Below are 16,786 nucleotides of genomic sequence, written 5' to 3'. Positions count from 1 at the left end.
CCCTCCCTCGCTTTCCCTGGCGAATTTCCCCCTGCCTTCTGCCTTTCCCAGAGCCTCCCAGCCCCTCTTTTGCTAACCTTTGTCTCCGATGAGGTGTATGAGCCCGGGCTGGGGTGTTTGGGTGCCGATCCGGTCCAGCCCAGGGCGCTTCAAAACAAACAAACACGCTCCCCCCCACCCCCACCCCCCCACCCCCGTCTACCTTGCCAGTTCCCAGGCGGAACCGAGACGCAGAGTGGGGAGGGGAAGGGGGGCGAGGACAGAGCGCCTGCCCGTTGCCAGAGAGGCAGCTGGGTTTTTCCCCCCTCCCCCCTGGTAGCCGGCTGGCTTTTCCTTCCCAGCCTCTACCTGCCTGCCTGCCTGCCTGCCGCCTTCGACTTCTCCGCCTGGGAGAAGGGATCGGATTGCTTCTCGCCATGGATTACCAAGCAGCATCTCGGCTCTGCGCCCTTGCGCCCAAGCAACGGAAGGGTAAGGCTGCTCCTGCTTCCATGTTTCTTTCGGACTCGCCTGCCTGCCCCGCTTCAGGGCTCTCTCTCTCTCTCTCTCTCTCTCTCTCTCTCTCTCTCCCCCCCCCCCCAAGAGGTAATAAAAGAAAGTGAGGAAGGCTCGAAGGGTCTGTCTGTGTGGTGTGTGTGTGTGTGTGTGTGTGTAAGAGAGAGGCAGTGAAATGCTCTCTTGGCCACCTGCCTGGCTACGGATGAGGGGTTCACCACTCCATCGCCACTGGACAAAGGAAAGCGAATTCCGACGTTGCAGAAACACTCGGCGCTCTCCCAAGTGTCTGAGCGTCTCCCACCCCCCATTCCGTAATCCGTATCCCAGTGCTAGAATTTCACCAGCAGTTGCCAACAGGTGCCTCCCCCCCCCCCCCACTAGCAGAGTCCGGTGCCAAAGCTGGCCGGCGTCCGGGCCAAAAGCCCTTTCCCTTTGCTGGGGGGGGGAGGATATGGGAAGGATCGAATCCTGTCCCTCTCCCCGTTCCCATCAGGCGCCGGACAGGCTGCATCGCCTGGGCGTCGACGGCAAGGCAGAGGGCCGGAATTTCGCAAAAGGGTGGGGGTCTAATAATCTGTGCTCGGGTGCCTTTACTATGCCCCTGTCTCAGAGGCTGCGGTGCTCTTCAAGACACACGGGGAGGTTTCTCGCCGGCGACGGGAGGGGGCAAGGCCTTTGAGCCGGTGACAAACTATTCCGGCTAAGTTTCCTGGTTAGATGGACACCAACCTTAGGGAAGAGACCGACCTGGTGCCACCTAAAACGGCACCAAGATGGCTGCCAAAGGCTTGCTGTGCTGCCGCCTCCGTAATAAATGCGTCGTGGACCCTTTTAGTCCGGGCGGAGGGGAAGGAGACTGCTGGTGACAAATGTCATTATTATTACACGATTTTTTTTGGAATAAATGTAACTGATGAGATACTCCCTAACTGCTAGGTCGGTCTGTCTGTCAATCCAGGGGTGGGAAGCGGCCGTGGAGGGGGGGGGATAGGGTTGAATTGTGTTTATTCTAACAGCAAACAACGTATGTGTGTGTGTGTGTGTGTGTGTGTGAAAGAGAGAGGGGGGGGAGGATATGAACCCACGATCAGTTAAGCCTGGGCCCAGTTTCCTTGCCCTAAGTCAATAGCTTGAATGGAATTTATCCCTCCCGTAAAACGCATGGATGATTCTCACACTCGTTTGCCCAGAATGTTTCGCGAGATTCGCGCCTGGCTGTTTTAAAGTGGGGCCGGCTTCGGTTTCGGCTCCTGCAGAACGGATGTTGTTGACGGCGGGGGTGGTTTCCGTCCGCGAAAGTGGCGGCTGAACAAAGAACTGTGCGGTGGAAGGAAACGAAAATGTTGATCCGGGAGAAAAATAGCGGCGTGCCTCCCGGGGTGGGCGGTGTGTGTGTGGGGGGGGGGGCAGGCTCTCTCAAGCCCCTCCTGCAGTCAGGTTTGCAGAAGGCGATCGAAGCCCTTTCGTTGGCGTGCAGGAAAGATTTGGGAAAGGTTTGGGAAAGGGCGCCCCGGCCCCTGATCGGAGAGAGTCGGTTTCCGCGGGGTTCGTGTGAGCTCAAGGAGACGCTTTTAAAAAGCACGACGGATCCGCCTTCGTTCTCCTGGAGGGGTTGCTGAAAGTCGCTTGAAGGCGGTGGTTTCGGACAGGGTCTCGGCCATCTCTGCAAGGGCGCGGGTTTCTGAGGCGCTCTGCAAAATGCTCGTGGGGCGAGACCTTAGTGGCCGCAGGTCCTCGTGGAAAACCAGAAACCTTCGAGCCTCCAAATATTCACAGGGGCACAAACAAATCCCCCCCTTTCTCTGACATATTGCACCTTCTCTGCTCCCCTGACCCCCAGATCCTGCTGGATCCCGCTCTGTTGCAACCATAAGGACCAGTGCTCGGCCCGGTGCATGCGCCGGTTTTGAAAGGGATCGTCTCAGCGGCTGGGTCTCTAACTGGAGGGAGTCGAGGCGAATAAGTCTCCAGACCTGGGGGTTTATTAAGCGTCCCGGGCGGGCTGAAAGAGGAACCAGGCTCAGCATGTCGGCTTAAGAGGGCGGAGGACAGGCGGGAGAGAAACTGGCGTCCGGACTGTCCTTGTGGTTGGGAGAAGGTCCAGCAAACGCCCAAGACTTCAGCCGAGGCAGACTTGGGGAGGAATCATTCCCGAAATGTTTAGTTGAGATCCAAAAACAAACAAAAAAGCAGGCAAACAAAACCCATTAAATGTCATGGCAGCTTGCTTTCAGCTTCCCTTGAAGTCAATCGCTTTAAGGAAAGGGTCCCCGGCGCTCTGACCTGCTTCTCAAAGGGGAAAAAGAGGGTCCCTAACTTTAAGCATGGCCATTCGAGGTATATCCCTGTAAAAGCCGGTGCAGAATGCCCCTTGAGCATGTCAAAGCACCAGGGTTTTGCATACAAAAACAGAAGCCTATTTCGCTGCGGGAAGAGACCCACAGCTCAGGGGTGCCCTGCCTGGATTTTGTGCACGCGAGGGGGGGGGAATCACAGGCCCTGGATTTGCTTTTTAAGTCTCTGCGTTTTCACCTCCCCCCCCCTCGCGCTTCAAAGCCCCCGGCCTGTTTCCAGCTCAATCGTCGGCTTTTCCTTCCCCCACCTCGGCGAAATAGACTTCTCTGGGCCTGCTTTATGAGGTCCTGAAACCGGGGAGGGTGGGAGAATCCGAACAAAGACCGTATTTCACCCCTTGCTTGGCAGGCAGCTGTTAAAGGTATTTACAGCTCTACTGCATTGCGGCACTCAATGGCGCTCCTGCGTCGGGAGCTCAGAACAGGAAGTGGAGGGGGGGAAGAGGAGTCGCCATAAACGTTTTCATTTGGTCAGTGGGGTAGCGCCAGGGAGGGGGGGGGGGGAGAGAGAGAGAGAGAGAGAGAGAGAGAGGAAGCACTCTTTGGGAGATAAGATCTGGTGGATCCAGGGCGCTATGAGAGAGGGAGCCTGGGCATTTCTAGAAGCTAAGGGCTAGTTTAACTGGATAGATTTGTGGTGTGTGTGTGTGTGTGCGCGCGCGTGCTCCCAATCCAAATCTTCCTTCCCCCCATGCGAAGCAGCTCAGCCAGTCTCCAAGAAATCAGAATCTATGGACTGGAGAGTCGTTTTGAAGGGAACCGAGGCTTGTAGCTGCTCCCACGGGGGAAATGGATGGAAGATATTGCCAAATTGGGCGCGCGCGGGGGAGGAAGGAGGGGAAGAGAGTAACTAGGCAGCAGGAGAAGGGAAATCCGCATTGTTTCTGAGCTCTCGGTGACGAAATCTTGCGGTTTCCCCTTTTTGCTATTGTGCCGCAGTTCTCTTTCGGGTCGTTCGCCAAGACCAAGGTGAAAAATAAACACCTGCTTTTTAAAAATAATAATTAATTAATCGGAAATATGGATTAGGGCGAGCCGTTCGGGGGTAAGTTTCTGAGGTGGTCCACACAATTCGACTCCGGCCAGCTAAGCTTGGCCCGCGCCCCCGCGCAAACACACACACACACACACAATGCACAAACAGAGAGAGGGAGGGTGAGGATTTCCAGGATTCTTTTACGGGTGTCAAAGCAGCAGAACCGGAGCCCACTCCACTCTTGTGTAAAAGAACTATACAGGTTGTTGGTTGGTTTCTTAGGGTGGGGTGGTAGGAAACGTGGGGCTGCGGGTCTTCCCCGGGTGTCGAGGGGAGTCCCCATGGTGTTGGACGCCCCCTCGCCTTAAGGGCCCTGGACGTCAGTGCCCCGGCTGCGGCTCAGCCATTTATCCGCTTGAGGTCAGCGGTTTGCTCCTGCGACTTTCCCGTGAAGGGCTGGGTTTCCTCTGGGGGTCAGAGTGCGACCAGAGGCCTTTCGAGGGCTCCCAGGAGGCACCGGGGCCCTTGGAAGCCCCTGGCTGAGCTGAGAGCCGACCCCAGATGTTGACTGCCCGCCCTAAGCCAAGAGTTGGGTTCAAGGTATCTGCCCTCCCCAATTGTGCACTGGAAGCGATGCGCCCACCTCCTGCCCTCATGCCTACTCCTCGGCATCCCTGTCGCGATGCCCTTTGAGCTGCCAACTCCAGCGCCCAAGGCTGAGCCGCTGCAGCATCCCCCCCCCCCACGCACACACACACCGCAAAAAAGCCAACCAAACAACTAGGGCCTTTCTCAGGACACGCAGTTGTCCCCAACCAGCAAGCACCAGTCTCGCGCCCAGCCAGTCCCACGCAGCGCCCGGTGGAAGCCAAAGGAGCGAGGGGCGAGTCCCTTGGCGACCTCGGGAGAGAGCCCTGGGAAGGGCACCGGCCTCGTAAGCCCTGTTCGCGAAAGAGGGCGACGCTCTCTGCAGCCCTGCGCGGGCTGGACATCCCAGGGCCTCCAGGCTGTACTTCCACGCGCCCATGTCCGAAGGCACCTCCGGAGCCCGGGGAGGGCGAGCGATCGCCGGATGCCTTCGCTTGGAGCGCCGCGAAAGCCTCGCAGCTGTTTCCTTTCGCCGCCGCCCCCCTTTCCCTCTCCTCCCTCCCATCCATCTCTGCGAACCTGCCTCCAGGAGACCTAACTCCCCCCCCCCACACACACACACCCTGATAGGAAAAGGGCCTCTGTCGTCGGGCCGCTCGGCCAGGAGAAGGCGCTGTAGGACAAGCGTGGCGTCTCTCGACCTGCCCTCCGCCGGAGAGCCAAAGGAGACCCGTCCTACGTCAGCAGCTGAGCCGCCCCAGGGCGCTCGTGCACCCGAGAACCTTTCCTGCCCAGCCCAGCCACACGCGGACCTGACGCCCCCCAGCTCCAGGGAGGTGGAGCCCTGAGTGAGTTTTCTGCAACAGACCCAGAAACCTGCAGAGACTTGTGCACGCCCACAAAAGCTTCTGCCTTGAACAAAAACTCTGAGGGCCCTCATGGTGCCCCTGGACTCGAACTCGGTCCTTTTGGCAGAGGCCAGGGAGCCCAAAGGTGCCTGAACGCCTTTTTGTGTCTAACGTGCCACCGGACTCATTGGGGGAAGCTCTACAACTCCAGCATCCCCTTCTTGTGAAGAGTCACAAGGGAGCAGGTAAAATAAAATCTGAGTCCAGTAGTATCTTTAAGGCCAACAAAGATTTATTTAAGGCGTGCACACTTTTAAAAAACACCGATCAAAGTTTTTGCCAGCTTGTTGGTCTTAAAAGTGCTGCTGGTCTCAAGTTTTTGTTGTGCGACTTCAGACCAACATGCTTGAATCTACCGTCAAGGGTAGTTAATGTTGCAGGTGTAAATGTCTCGATTTGACCTCGTGTTTATAGCGGGGCTTGAGAATAGTGGTTTGGAGGAACTGTTGCCCTTTGCCAGGCTGAGGATCCTGGGAAGTGTAGTTTTGAGTGTGAGAGTCCCGATAAAAGCTAGACCTCCTAGATTTCTTTAGGGAAAGGCAGGTTTTAAATCCGTCTACATTTACGGCCCAACCACATAAGCTGCGATTCCATAAACGGAAAATAGGCATAGGGTTAGTATGGAGATGTATCTGGCCGGTGGAGTTGAGAGGTGAATCACACTAGAGCTCATATGCCTGGTCTTCAACTCAGGTTAGCCCTGTTTACTTCTAGGGAGGTCCCCTTAAAATCAGTGGAAATGCACTTTTAATTCCATTCATTTGTTTCCTGCCGTTCTTTCCAAGGAGTTCACACCATACTTATCTTCTCTGAATTATCCTCCCAAGAACCCTGCAAAGTAGGCCTTACCGAGAGAATGCAACTGGCCCAAAGTCCTCCAGCCAACTTCCATGGCCAAGTAGAGATTTGAACCTCATTCTGCACACACTGGATAACGCACATTCAATGCACTTTAGAAGTAGGTTTCCCTGTTTTGCATTGGGAAATCCAGCTCCAAAAGCACATTGAAAGCCCTCCCAGATCCAAACTCAATGTTCTTCCTGGCTCAGCCAGGGCTTTGTGAAACCATGGGGTCTCTTGACAGCCCTGGAAGGGTTTCCCAAATGGGTGGGAGTTCATTAATTTAAAATTTGTTAAACTTATCACAATATTTTTTTTCACATTTATATACCACCCTCCCCAAAGTCTCAGGACGGTTTACATAGAACTTGGAACTATACCAGAAATGATCCATAACATATACATGACATATATATGACCATATATGCTCATGTTAAATCTCCCACCCTCCCAAAATGGCCAGTGATGGGCCTGAAGGGGATGGGGGAGGGGCCCTGGGTGGGCATGCACACAGTTATGCTTCCCAGCCATATTCTACCTGATTGCACCACTTCTGGGGGCTCTTAACGCCTGAAGAATTCTTCAGGGGTTTCTCAATGGTAAAGAAATTGACAAAGGCTGCTGGAGCCCCAAGAGGGAAGGACTTTTGCAGACAGGGCTCTGAAATGACCCCTCATAAGACCACCCTCTCCGGGGGCCTCCCGGGGTCGTTTAGAGCCCGCCGCCCCTCTGCCACCCTCAAGGGCAGGCCCTGTTTTATGAGGCTATCGAGACGGCCTTTTGTCGAGGTGGGGGCCCCAAGTGGGTCGCCCTTCGTTATTCCTCGGCCTCATCCTCTGTCTGGCCCTTTGATGTCCCTCTGCCCCCGGCTTCCTTTGCTCTTCCCCTTTGATCTCTCCAACCGGCGACCCTGCCCGCCGCGAGCAAGGCCCTTCCTCCCCCCCCCCCCCGCCCGCCTCGCTCTATTGCGCGTCTTGTCTGGCCAAAAGGGGGTGATAAAAGCGAATTGCAGGCGGCGCCGAGACGCCCTCGTCTTATGCGACCCTTTCAGGGTTCACCTTCCACAGTCATGCCGCAAGTGTCCCTTGGCCAGGCTTGACCTTCGGCGCCCCTCGATCGCCCGTCGCTTTCTCTTTTCTGGCCCCGGCGGATCTCTCCGAGGCTCCCGCCTCGAAGCTCAGATCCGGCGCTCTGCGGGGGTCGTTGACCGATTTCTCCTGGCAGCTTCGAAAGGGGTCCCCGTTCAGTTCCTCTACACCAGGGGTAGTCAAACCGCGGCCCTCCAGATGTCCATGGACTACAATTCCCATGAGCCCCTGCCATGAGGACGCTGGCAGGGACTCATGGGAATTGCAGTCCATGGACATCTGGGGGGTGAGCCCTTTTAGATCCCAGCACCCGCTTCCAGCACAAAGCTGGCCTTGCGGACCTATGAGGCGGCTCGGATCCCCCCCCCCCCCAAAAAAAGAAGCCCGGCTACAGTGGCTCCCCTGGCAGCCTGGAATTGGCTTCCCCGAGGCAGAATAACTGCGTTTGTAACATGGTCACTAACTCTCCATCTCTTCATCAGCGGCGCTGAATAAGTGGAGCCTCCCCGTTCAGGGGCGGGATACCCGTCCGGGCCGCCAGGGAGAGCTTTACGACAATCTGTGGCCGCTGGGATGTTATTACACCTCGCAGGTTACAGCATACCCCACCCGAGCAGCAATTGTTAACACACACACCCAGCAGCGTAGCTTGTTCCATAGAAACTAGAATGATGGGTTAAGGTCTGTAGCGTTACTCGGAGGCATTCTTCTTAAGGCATTCTTCCAGTAAAGAAAAGATGCCAAGTGACCTTCCACACAGGGGAGAGGAATCCCCCTTCCCTCCTGCCCTGGCATCTTCATCCCTTGCCTGGTGAGAGGGTGGGAAGACTCTGGATCAGACCCCCCCCCTGAAAACTTGCTGGGTGACTTTGGGCCTTATCCTACCTCACAAGATTGTTGTTAGCAGAAAACGGAGGGAGTCCCATTTGGGGAGAGTTTAACTAACTAGCTGAAGACCAAGCAAGGCCTCCTGCCACAGGACCACGCCCCTTGCTGCTCAGTCCTTCACAGGTGGACTCAGAGGCGAGTTACAGGGCGCTGCAGCCGGGCAAGAGTCCAGTGACACCTTAAAGCAGGGGTAGTCAAACTGCGGCCCTCCAGATGTCCATGGACTACAATTCCCATGAGCAAACGCTGACAAGGGTTCATGGGAATTGTAGTCCATGGACATCTGGCGGGCTGCAGTTTGACTACCCCTGAGTTAGACAGATGTGCAAGGAACAATCCTAGGCTGGTCTACTCAGAAGGAAGTCCAGCGCTATCCAGCGGGGTGGGGGTGGGGGTGGCACCCCCAGAGATCTCCCATTCAAATACTGGCCAAAGCCTACTTCACTTCTGAGATCTGATGGATCCATCTCCCCTGGGCTGTCCAGCTCAGGGCTTCTAGGACTGCAAGTCAATGAATGCGGGTGTTTCCATGTTCCGAGGGGACAGCTGACATAAAGCCACAGAGAGAGACAAAATACTCATGGGATCCCCCCCCCCTTCCCTGTCTGACTCCAATCTCTGCAGGTTCTGCAGGGAAAACATCAGACACCTAGGGGGGGTGCCTTTTGATCCTAGACTCCCTCGTCAGGCTGAGATTCAAACCGGCAGGTATGCCTGGAAAACGAGCGCTAGTGGAATCCGTTGGCCTGCTTCTCAGGAAAATGTCTTTGGAATCCTTTTTTTTCCTCCAAAGATTACCTAGATTTCATGGAAAGCTCACCTGCCTGTCTGAGTCCTCTTTCTATCGCTCCAGGTGGACAACTTGCCTTGAGTATGTTTGGGTAGAAAAAAAGGTTTTGTTGCTTATGTACAAGGGTTCACATCCTCCAGGTGGGAGCTGGGGATCTCCCGGGATTACAACACCTCTCCAGACCACATAACTCGTTTTTTAATTTGTTTCTTTTTAAATATTCCACTTCTCCTGGAGAAAATGGCTGCTTTCGACAGTGGCCTGCTCCCTTCCAAAATCCCTCCCTTCCCTAAAGCCTCCATATCTCCACGTATTCCCAAATATGGGGTCAGCAACCCTATTCTCTACACCAGACTCATCTACCTTCGGCACACACCTTGTCATTTTTGGAAGGCTTCAACAGTCCTGGATTGCTCACCCGGGAACCATTTTTCCAAGCCTTGTGGTTTTTCACCTGGGAACTTCTCCGCCTTTCCGCTTTCCTTGACCCCATGAATGGCGGCTCCCTCCCCCCCCCCCCCCCGGCCCATTTGCCTTATTTCTTCCTCTTTATTATTTCAGGGCATTAAGCCACTTACCCAGAGGCTCTCAGCCTCAACTGAATGGGTTGGTGCAAAGGCTCTCAACTGACTTCTTAAGACACCGTGGCAACTTTATTGGCGCTGGCATTTTGAGCCCTTAACTGGGTAAAGCATTGTTACCACTTAATGCCTACCACCCTGTCCTGTCCATTCCCTGGCTCTGGGCCCCAACTATAAAAGCTAGCTTAAAAAAACAACAACACAAGATAAACAAAAATCCTCCCCCCCCCCCTTCCAAAAAGGGCTGTTTTCAGAATCCAGTTGCCTTTGGTGGTTGGCAGAAGACAATCCTATAAGTTTGTTAAAAAGGAGACCCTCAGCAGGTCTCTGAGCATACACAGAGTGTTTCCTTCATGAATGGGTTAACAATTGAAAGGAAGGGGATGCTTCCAGGGCAGAGAAAAATGAAGCTTGAGACTTCTACTAGACCATTTATGCACAGGGAACTTCACTGCCCCAGCTCCCATGCAGGAGCACAAATCAGAGACGGATGAGGTGCCCAGGGCCAAATGCTCCCCCATGTGGGTGCAGAAAGAGGTGGGGCAACCTGCCACCACTAAAACTCTAGCCTACAGCACGGCACGAAACCTCCAGTGCATAAATGGTCCTAATGAAGCCACTGTGAAGTGGAAAGGAAAGGCCATGATAGTCTTGGGCCACTTCCTTGTTTGGCCAACTGCCTATGACCATGGTGGGCTACCTAGACCATGTAATTGGCTTCTCTTCTTCAAAAATATCAAGCGCTCAGCTCATCCAGTGGGAAACTAACCCCTTCCGCACACGTTGGATAATGCAGTTTCAAGGCACTTCAGAAGTAGATTTTCCTGTTCTGCATAGAAAAAATATAGCTGCAAAAGCACATTGAACGTGCCTTACCCACCGTGTGTGGAAAGGGCTTACTAGTTTGGACTGAGCTGTGCGATCTGTGTCCACTGGACTGTCCCATGGCAGACTGTGGGCGGGGGTTCACGTGACTGCATGTAAAATAAAGAGCATGCAGAAAATCAAAATCTCTCTGAGAGGGCTTCCAGCCTGATCCTCCTATGGCTGGGTATTTTTTTTGGGGGGGGGGAGAGAAGAGGAATTAAAGCATTTTCAGTCATGCCCCCCCCATGTGCAGTTTCAAATGGTACAGCCCAATTGTGGCGGAAGATCTCAAAGAGATTGATGCTGTAGTGAGGAGGCAGCTGCAGCTCCCCCCCCCATTTCCAGGTTGGGGGGGGTGGCTACAGACAGAAGGAAGCAGAACCTCAAGTTCTCTGGCCAGTGGCTGCCACCCAGGGTGGCGTAGTGCTTGAGCGTGGTGAACTAGCATCTGGGAAACCAGGGTTCGAATCCCAGGGTGACCTGGATCACTTCAAAAATTTCTTATGACAATAAAATGGAGGAGAGGAGAATGCTGTGAGCTCTTTTGGGTCCCCGTTGGGGAGAAAGGCAAGGTATAAATGAATGAAAGATATACAGAAACAAATAAGAAAAGGACATAAACAGTTATGCACATATTGGAGAGGGATCTTCTCCTTGGGACAGATGGCCAACACAGGAAGAGAAGTCGTGGTGACGGCTAAGTCCTCTCACTTATTCAGGATTGTGTTGGGTTCAATAACCCAAACAAGAAGTAGAATAATTGGGTTTTATGCCCCATTTTTCTCTACCTTGAGAAGTGTTAAGACGTATCACAATTTGCAGTCAATGGATGTGATAGGAGCAGAATAGAAGAGAGCTGGATTTTTATGCCCGACTTTTCACTACCCAAAGAAGCCCCAGAGCAGCTTAAAAAGCTCTTCCTCACCCCCACAATAGACACCCTGTAGGGTAGATAGGGCTGAGAGAGCTTTGAGAGAACTGCTCTATGATAACAGCTTTAACAGAACCATGACTAGCCCAAGGTCACCCAGCTGTGTGAAGGACTGGGAATCAAACCCGGCTCTCCAGATTAGCCCACTGCTCTTAATGACCTTGAGAGCAACAGGAACTGAAGTCTGAAGGTTCAGCACGGAGACTGGCACCCCCTCCCCCAATGCTTCAGATGACAGTATACATCTTATTGGAATAAATTGGGGAAGGGGGGGATGGTGAGAACCCTGTCCCTTCAGCTCCCAGTATCCCTGGAACAAAACTTTAGCATAGCATCTTAAAACCAACGGTCAACGCCTAAACTACTTGAGGGACTGTGATTTCCTCCAAGAGTGTTAAATCCCATAGACCTTGGACTTCCACCTCCATTCACAGCTACTCCAAAATACACGCCTCCTCCAATCAGACCAGCTCCACCGCAGCCTTCCAGGGTCATGGGAAGAGGTCTGGTCTGATCCTTTCCCCTGGAGATGCTGGGGGTTGAACGTGGGACCTTCTGCATGCCAGCTGATGTTCTACCTCTGAGCCACAGCCCCGTGAATAAATCCCCATTCGTTCAGTCGACTGTACGGGGTTCTGGGGTTCAGGTCGGTTAAGATCTAAGTCTTTTAGAGGTAGGGTTTTTAGACTATTTTTGAGCCCTCTTTTGAGTCTTTCCGGAGCTTCTTGCGTTGCTCGGGAGAGCTAGATAACAGTAGACTATCCATTCCCAGCCTCTGTTCTCTCCCGCATCAACTTTAGATTGAGTCTATAAGACTATCTGAATGAACTAAATGTCATGCGTGAAGACCACCTTGGAACCCGGCATGCCAGACTTCTTTGGGGTGGGTGGCAACAGGGATTGCTGAGATGCCCTCTGCCACGCACCCTTTGATCAGCAGTGCTTGGACTTTGGCTCAACTTCCGTTTTAAGTGTCTCTGATTAAAGATTCCAACCAAACCCAATCGGCCAGTCTGTCAATCACCAAAGAGTCATATCTGGGAGGGCTTTCATGCAAGGCTATCAGCTTGGGGGGTCCTTGCGTGGCAGCGACCTGTCCTGCCATAGGGCCTCCGAACAGTTTCCTGACCCGAATCCGTACCCCAGGAAAATCCGTCTTGAGTCTAACTTTTCTTTCTTTTTTTTTTAAGGGGTTGTTTGGAAGGGGGCGTTTGATCCAGCCGATCAAAGCCAGCCTGCCTTCTACGGCAGGAGTAGTCAACCTGTGGTCCTCCAGATGTTCATGGACTACAATTCCCATGAGCCCCTGCTAGCCTTTGCTGGCAGGGGCTCATGGGAATTGTAGTCCATGTACTCTGGAAGACCACAGATTGACTACCCCTGTCTACGGGATTGTCACTGTCAGGATTTCTGCCACAGCGCTTTATCAAACAAACGAAGGAGTGAGAAGTTTTCATCTGTATCAGATCTTTTTAATACCGAAGCACTCGGCTGGAGCCAAGAGATGCCTCGCCTGGAGGTAAATCCTCCGCCCCCTGCGAAAGCCTCCTTGCTTTCCACAGCTCTCACTGTCAAAGTTTGAGTCCAGGGGCACCTTGACGACCAAGGAAGCTGCATTTGAGGGCATGCATAAGTGAAGAGGTGGGCACGCACCCGGAAGCCTTGCGCCCCGAATTCAGCTTTGTTGGTCTTCAAGCTGCCCCTGGGCTCAGGCTTCCGGCCGACACGGGGATCCACCTGGATCCCTCTAACGTTACAGGGATGCGTGGAGGACAGGGAAGGGGGGGGGTCTCAGACTCAGGTAAACGCCCAGCTCTTCGAACTGGATTGTGGGTCACTGTGAGGGCGGGGGGGGGGGGACGCATCCCAAAGAGGCCAAGGTCTCCCTGACGTTCACTCTTTCAAATAAAAACTAACATTTGACGAGGTCGTTGCGGGAATAGCTGAGGCCAGCTGATTCGGCGTGTTGTGGCCTGGATGGGAAGAGCCCCGTTTAAACTCGGGGACTTATTTTCCTACGCCCAAGTGGGAGGCGGATTTTTGCCCATTTGCACGTCTTTTTTTTTTTAATTCCTCATGGTTGGCGGGGGAGGGGGGGGGAGGAGCACACTTTTCATACTGTCACCAACGTTGCCCCCCAGACGGAACGAAACAGAGAACAGCGTTCCAGAGAATGAAAAGTATCCCAAACATTTTTTTACCTCCCCCCCCCCCTTTACACGCAAAAGGAAAGGGGGCGATTCCTGGCCAGGGAAAACATCCCTTCCTGTTTTTTTTTTTTTTTTTTTTGAATGAATGAATGAATGAATTCCACCCAGGCTAGGTTGCTCACCCGCCCCCTCCTCTCCCCCAGAGCCCCTCCCCCTTCCACACCAGACGGGTTTTATTGTTTTATGATCGCCATCCGAGCCCGGGGGGAGGGGCGCGGGATGCGCTCGCCCCTCCTTTGCTTCCTTTTTACAAGCCTTCCCCCCTTTCCTCAGCTGGGAGACCGTTTGGTCTCTGGCAAAGCCCCCCCCCCTCCCGAAAGATTGGCCTTGGGGAAGGAAACACGCCACCAAGCCGAGAGACGCACCCCCTGCAAGCCTCCACTAGCATCCGGAGGTAGACTGCTTCTGCCCATGGAGGTTTAGCCTGGGTTTCTGTCCCTTTTCCTCCAGCTGCCGACACCAATTAAGACACATTTTAGGGGAAAGAAGCCGTTTTCCTCTGAGGTTTCCCCCGTCCGTTTCCCCCGCAGCCTCATCTGGGAGCTCGGAACGGGTGACGGCCGGATCCCAAAATGTTCCGCTCCCGACGAAAGGGCGGGGTGCCTCTGAGGGTCTCTCCAACCTGACCGCCTTTTATGTGGCTTTAAAAGTCCCTCTGCCCCCTCCCCCTCCCCCCTGCCTCCTGCATACATATTCATTCATTCATTCATTTAATCGGGGAATCCGTACCGACTCACCGCGGGATTCACACGTTGCTTTCCTCACGAGCGATCCAGGGGGAGCGAAAGTGCCCTTTCGGCCGCTTTCTGGTCACTACCACCAACTCTCCAAAACGCCAGCCCCGCGTATCATCCTGGCTATTTTGGACTACTTTAAATTTCATAGGACCCAGGCCTCCCACAACCCTTCCCCCCCACCCACCCCCCTTCTCTTCTCCTTTCCTTCCAGGCCCCCTCTTTATTTAAGCGAATAAAAGTTTAAAGCCGGAGGTTATTTATTGTTTCGCCCAGAGAGGCCCTGAATGGCTCCTTCGGAGCACGTGATCCCAATAAACTTTGTTTTATGGCTCGAGAGTTGACAAGCCAAAATATAATTCCCACCATAAATTAGTTTAAGAGCATACAAGTGCAGACGCTTGACTTCCTTGACGCAGTGACAAGGGGAACGTCGGGCAAAGGAGCTTTCCGCCCGCAAACCCCAGCGTTGGGACCCCCTTTCCCTTCCTGCCCGGTTCTTTCGTTGGGAAACCCCACAGTAAGTCGCTCTCTCTTTCTGTGTGTGTCTGTGTCTCTCTCTGTCTCTGCGCCGATCTCTTTCTCGCATCTCCTGCCGATGTGCACGGGCGGAGAGCGCAGATCCAGGGGAAACCCTGCCTGCAGAGGTCTATTGATTCGGGTTCCGGCCGGTTCTGTGCCATCGGGTTTCCGCGCGAAGAGTTGACTGGCACGCCGCTTTCCCAGGTTTCCCAGCCTCTCTCCGAAGCCGGGGGAGAGCGTGGTTTCCGCGCCCGGGTATTTCCCCCCTTCCCTGGCTCTGTTAGGCTCGGAGGCAGCTGCAGGGAGCAGAACCCCTTCAGAAGAGAGGCGAGAATCACGGCCACCTCCGGACCCGGCCGCAGGTCGCGTTTCGGACCAGTCTCTTCCCCCTTCCTCGGCCCCCCTCCCCCCAAGCATGACGCTGTCAAAAAAAAAATGCAGGAAAGGGACACGTTGAGAAATCCAATAGTCCTCGGTCGCCTCCTCTGCAAAGCCGCTTAATTTGGAACAAAACAAAACACACACGGCGCGTGGTTCTTCTGCACGTGGGCCGCGGAGAAGAGGAGGGGGTGGGGGGGACAGGTGTCAGAGCCAGGCCAAGCAAGCCCACCCCTGGCTAGGAGGTTCGCGGTTTTGGTGACGGCGAAATCTTTGAGAGCGCCGATCGTTCGGCCCTGGGCGAGGGAAGGGTGCCCTCGCCGGAGCCGTCCCGGGCAGGAGTCGGTGGGCCTCGCAGGTCGCCTCTCCGCTTCGGCGGAGTGAGCTGCCTTCAGGATCCGGCGCACAGGGCCAGGTCGCCTCTCAGGCACCGCCGGTGGGACGGGATGGGAGAGGGTTCGTGTCGCCGGCTGCGGTTGAGCGAATGCGTTGCTTGCAGTTTCGTCTTAGGGCGAGAAGGCATCTTTGAAGAACTGTGAAACAGAAGGAAAGGTGTGTTTGTTTGTTTGCTTGTTTGCTTTTCAATGTGTTTTCCTGATCGGTGGCCGTGCTTCTCTCAAGGCGCGCAAAGAGCACTCGAAACCTGCAAAAGACGATCAGCTTTGAACTAAAATGTGTAACCATCCCAAACCTTCTTCTTGCAACAGGTGCGGCGCCATGGCTGCTCTTCTCCAGTAAGTAAACTCTTTTTTGTCTTTTTTTTTGAGGGGGAGGGGGGAAGAGAGGGAGCAGAATCAGGTGGGCTTCCGGCCCTCACCTGGTTCTCTTTAGTCATGTAAGTGGCGAAGAAGGATGCGTTCGTCGTCGAGGATTCTGTACATAACTTTTCCTATGTTGGTGTCTCAGCAGCAGGCCTCTTGAGCCCCCCCTTACCTTCCTTGACTCCCCCCCCTTCCTATCTAGGCTTTCAGATCGCTGCAAACTTGGATGTCCCGGTTTTTAGGGAGATAATTGCAGGACTGCACAGGTGCAAAGGTGTCCTTTCCCCTAAGTACTCTAGGGAGAAGGATTAACGTGGGAACGGGACAAACATCGAATCTATCACCTCTACAACAGAGTGTGGAATTCCAAATCCAGTGGCAGAGGGGGGGGGGTCGTCTCCCTCGGCTTCTGGGAATAAACTATTGTCCCAATGACCTGTTTTTTGCTGTATGTGTTTGGAGATTCCCCTCCCCCTCCTGTATGCCCTTCGGAAATAAGACCCTTGGTTTCGGTGGGAACAGATAACCCGCCTCAATGTTCTGAGGATCGCAGCGTTGGTGATGGGAATTCGGTTGCTGACAGCCATGGGGAGGTATGGATACCAGGGAGTTTTTCTGAGAGAACCTGGTAGGAACTGAAGGAGGGAAGGAGTCGGGATGGCCTTTAGTACTGGCCCGAGGGGGGGGGGGAGTCTGAAAGAAAGAAAGAAAGAAAGAAAGAAAGAAAGAAAGAAAGAAAGAAAGAAAGAAAGAAAGAAAGACGTAGGGTCTCAGTTGCAGGAGAATGTCATGCCAGTTTTATGCCAATGTTTTAAAATGGTGTGTGTGTGTGTATTTTCCTAAAGGGAGGAAGAAAACCGCCAGCTCTGTTT

The 16,786-nt window shown here is 54.0% G+C and overlaps 1 protein-coding gene across 5 annotated transcripts in view; it reads left to right on the top strand.

The window, feature by feature from the left end:
- The window catches only part of HOXD3 (homeobox D3), an 88,674-nt gene that overhangs the window by 37,539 nt on the left and 34,349 nt on the right, over positions 1-16,786 (top strand). Inside the window, exons 1-2 of one of the 5 annotated variants that reach the window (XM_077319634.1) lie at positions 40-471; positions 15,861-15,887. The gene's annotated coding sequence lies outside the window, so the exon portion shown is untranslated. Of the gene's footprint in view, positions 1-39; positions 472-14,639; positions 14,774-15,860; positions 15,888-16,786 lie in introns of those variants that run through there. The other 4 variants (XM_077319636.1, XM_077319637.1, XM_077319640.1 and 1 more) reach the window with 4 other exon arrangements.

The sequence above is a fragment of the Paroedura picta genome, chromosome 2, assembly GCF_049243985.1.
Source record: "Paroedura picta isolate Pp20150507F chromosome 2, Ppicta_v3.0, whole genome shotgun sequence".
In the NCBI taxonomy this organism is placed as follows: domain Eukaryota; kingdom Metazoa; phylum Chordata; class Lepidosauria; order Squamata; family Gekkonidae; genus Paroedura; species Paroedura picta.
The sequence above is the reverse complement of the archived record's forward strand: the minus strand, read 5'-3'. Positions and strand labels throughout refer to the sequence as shown.